At 35.5% G+C, this 4097-nt stretch overlaps 1 pseudogene; it reads left to right on the top strand.

Annotated features, from left to right (window-relative positions):
- Positions 1–356: 356 nt before the first annotated feature.
- LOC114527714 lies at positions 357–2849 on the top strand (annotated as a pseudogene).
- The last annotated feature ends 1248 nt before the right edge of the window (positions 2850–4097 follow it).

The raw sequence follows: 4097 nt of genomic DNA, 5'->3' as shown, positions 1-4097 counted from the left end.
AATCTTCTGTAACGTGTTTTCATAGGTTTTGTATTGTGTTTATGTCCCTTCGTCTGTGCGGTTTTTTCATGTACTATCTTATACCTTCCTATCCGTCATTAATTTACATATGTAAATAGATATATATACTCAAATCTCATGTAATTTTATATCACTTGTCTGAAGATGTCTTAGGTTAAAGACGAAACGTTACAAATATATTTACTTTTAAACTTTAAATTGTTTTGATGGCTTTCTTAAATGTTATATGTTGGGCTCTCATATTTATAATAAGAATCCGTTTTCCGCCTGGCAAATCTCTAGCTACGATATTCACCTCATTACTTTATGTAACCAACATTGTAGTGTAAGACAAGATGGCGGAACATGTGCGAAATTCTGAGAGGAAAGAGGATGAAGTTCTGCAGAATGACTTGAAAAAATATGTCTTAGGCAATTTAAAGAGAAACGAAATATTGGATTTTGTCTCACGAGACTACCCACAGTATGCTTGGTCATTAAGCTCTCAAAAGAGAATACTTGCCTTCTTTGATATCAAATACGTGAGATATGATATTGACATTGAATACGTTGAAGATGCTCTACGGGAAGAAATGGAGGGTCCTGGCCAATTGTTAGAATACAGAGCCATACGAAGAAAAATTAGGGAGCAATATCAGTTTTCTGTTCCACGTAATTTGGTGTATGATGTGATGACAATGGTTGATCCAGAGGGGTTACAACGGAGAGAAAATGTGGGCAAAAAGAAAAGAAGAGGGGGTACTGGGACATTCACTTCCTTGGTATGCGCTATACACTAGACTTTGTAATTTGTTGTGAAAACGTTTGACAGAAAAAAAACATATGTTCTAAGTGGGGATGCCAGTTATGGTAGACTGTGTAGCATACATTTCAGGCTCACGTGGATAGGTATTATATTGGTTGCTCAAAGATTATGACAAATTGCTTCAGGATGTTTGCTGGTTTTATAGGTTAGCAACTTTGATATGTAGTCAAATTCTAAATTCACTTTTCCTAGGGTCCAAATCACACACACTCAGGTGATGGACATGATAAGTTGATGGGTTTCATGAATTCTACATTTCCTCTTGCAGTCTATGGACTGCAGGATGTTTTCAGTGGCTTCATTTTATACCTAAAACTATGGTCCAGCAACTCAAACCCTAAGCTTATTGGGCGCTGGTATCTGGAGCATTTGTACAAAACAAAAAGTAAGAATGCAAAACATAATATCTGTATGCTTCGGTAATAGTTTTGCCTACCTTTTAAAAGCATAAGCATTGTTTGCAAATTGTGACCAGAGGCTTGGTTCACCTCAAATTACTTGACCACCCGCCCCAGTTATATTTTGTAAAGTGTATATTTTTTGCTTATAGAAATCAGTAGGTACCTCCGAGTTGATAAGGGTAGAAACTGGGGACATGGCCACGATTCGTGTTTCGTGAGGAAAAGTTTTGAAGGTAACAGTGAAGACGAGGAAGACAACGAAGCAACAGAAAGCGTAAAGTATGGACCTTCTACCAGTAACAAGGTATGAAAGCTAGTTGGTTTGATTTGTTATTTATTGGATCAGAAAATAATTATGACATTCATTCATGTTATCCTCAATGTTGATGTATACCTTACATACCTTTTATGTACTATAGTCTAATGGCCTTGTTAGCCCATAGGACATTTAAACAGTATTTTATGACTATACACACTTGCAATCTAAATTGCAAGTAGCAGGTCTTTCTTTATCTTATTGAACATATTCTCATTTTACTTTAATTTGCTATTCAGTTAAAGGTAATATGGTAATATGTTACACATTTGAATGCATTCATGATCATGAATACTGTAAAAAGCCACAAGTGAGAATACACATACGTCTCCTAGAGTCAGCCTAAACAGGTTATTGTTTAAATGGTAGTTATCACAATTTGAGGCGAACAGATTCTTAATTTTTAGTTAGGTTCGTACCTGTGGGTTTTTACTGTGCTATGCAACTTAAAATGAGCTGATATTTGACTCGTTTAACTATACATGTATGCAGAATTCTTATATTCACTTGAAGTAGTTGGTATTACACTACAACACTACAACCTTTATGATAAATATTACACTACAATATTATATTACTCACCTCTATTACACTACAACCTTTATGATAAATTGAAAGATGGTGGAGAGAGCTACATGAGCGATTGGAGAAGTTTTTTAAACGACAGTTATTGACGCTTATTGAACAAGGACATTATGATCCTGAAATGGAAATTGACAGGCAAGGGTACATAAGGATACATTAGTGGTACATAGGCTGTTTTGCTGAATTACGTACCGGTATTGATATCTTAACTTACTGTAGTTTATCTTGTAGGCATTTGATGGCATTTATATTTATTCCAATCATCCAAAAGGAGATGGATATTTTTCGGGATACCATATGGAATGCTCATCGAGTGCGATGTCAGAAGATGCAAATGCCAGAAGGGATCCCAAAACACATTTTTCATTTCCTGACCATTATGGTGCAGAGGATTGTGGTATGTCAATTTGCATTTGCAAATAAAGTATGCAATATCATGTCTACCATTATAAAAAATAATTAGGCATTAGGAAGACTAAAAGATAACAGCACCTTCTAATGTATGTTAATATCAACTAAACGTTTAGGTATGGTGGTGAGTGATGAAATATTGGATGAAGTTTTAGAAATTTCAGGTGTAAAGGCAATTGGAGATGATTATCTTCCAAGAAATGTAAGGGATGAATGTGAAAGCATTATTCCACATATAAAGGATGTTAAACCTGCTGATGCTGCAGATGCATACCTCTTTCTTAAGGCACATTATAGACATACCCACTAACCAGATCAAACTGGGAAATTATTGATTAAAATATTTCACTCCATGTACAATATTTATAAAATTCTATTTATCCAATATTCTTATTTGTCTTTTGCCTAGTGCTTGAATGTAAATTTTTTAAAAAACTTTAACTAGAAAAGTTTTGAAATATAAAAACTTTGCATGCAATCACTCACATTGTAAATCATTAAACTGTCTACTCTAAATATTCAATTTTGTTTGTTTATAATGTTCTTTAGAGTCTAACATAAAACCAACTATAAATTAATCCTCTACAAAAAACTCATCTTGCTGGAGGCCAATCATGTTGCAAAACTTGCTACATTTGTGCCTTACAAGGAAAGCATCAATGCCAACAGTTGAGCAATTGCCACACTAAAAAAGAATTTCATTGCTCCCTTCATCTTTCACACTTGTTGTTGCAATTTCTGGGTCAAATAATTTGTACCCCATTCCCTGGATGTCAAGCAGCATTAACTTTTTACCAGAAGATTGGTAAGAATAATGGACAAGACACTCTGCCTTGAGTAGGATTTCTTTCAAGTGATCTTCTGAATCACCTGGGAAAAGAGTTGTGAGCCCATTGTTGTTGATAATCTTTGAGAATGATCCAGGTATAAATTCCTCGATTGTTGCTGGCTGGCCATCCACTTTAGTGAAGTAGCAATGGTTGAAAGTAAAACACTCACCAAATTCAGATGGGGCATGTGCTTGAAACCTTTGAGCAACATGCCTGGCAACAGAATGCATCTGAACTTGCTTGCGACAATGATCATCTGCATTTCACTCCATAACTCCAGTGATTGCTTCCAATGCGTTGTCATTGTAGAATTTTACCTCCCAATTAGACCCATACTTTTCACCATTTGAAACAGTAGCATGGTAAGCATTGCAAAACCCACAAGATGCAAATATACTGGTTTCGACATAAGCAATTGCCTCAAAATAATTTTTCCACTTCTGATTTGCCACATCATATGCTTCAAATGTTAATGTCACCTTGTTTTTTTCTTTTGGTTTTACCAATTTCCCAGCTCTGAGTAATGTTGCAATCGATACAGAGGTGGAAAACTGTGTTTCCACCTTTTAAGCACTGCTCCCAAGCAAAGAATGTGTGGTTGGTGATGACCTGCTACTGTAATTTTGGGTGTTAGGTCTTCTCGATGCAAAATTATGAAGGTTGACACTACAACTGAGCACAAGCTAACTAAGGCATCTTCTTTACCAACAACAAATCGCACTAAATAC

This window comes from Dendronephthya gigantea, unplaced genomic scaffold (genome assembly GCF_004324835.1).
Source record: "Dendronephthya gigantea isolate DGI-Jeju-01 unplaced genomic scaffold, DenGig_1.0 000046F, whole genome shotgun sequence".
NCBI lineage: Eukaryota > Metazoa > Cnidaria > Anthozoa > Malacalcyonacea > Nephtheidae > Dendronephthya > Dendronephthya gigantea.
Note: the sequence above shows the minus strand (reverse complement) of the source record. Positions and strands in the feature narration are given on the sequence as shown.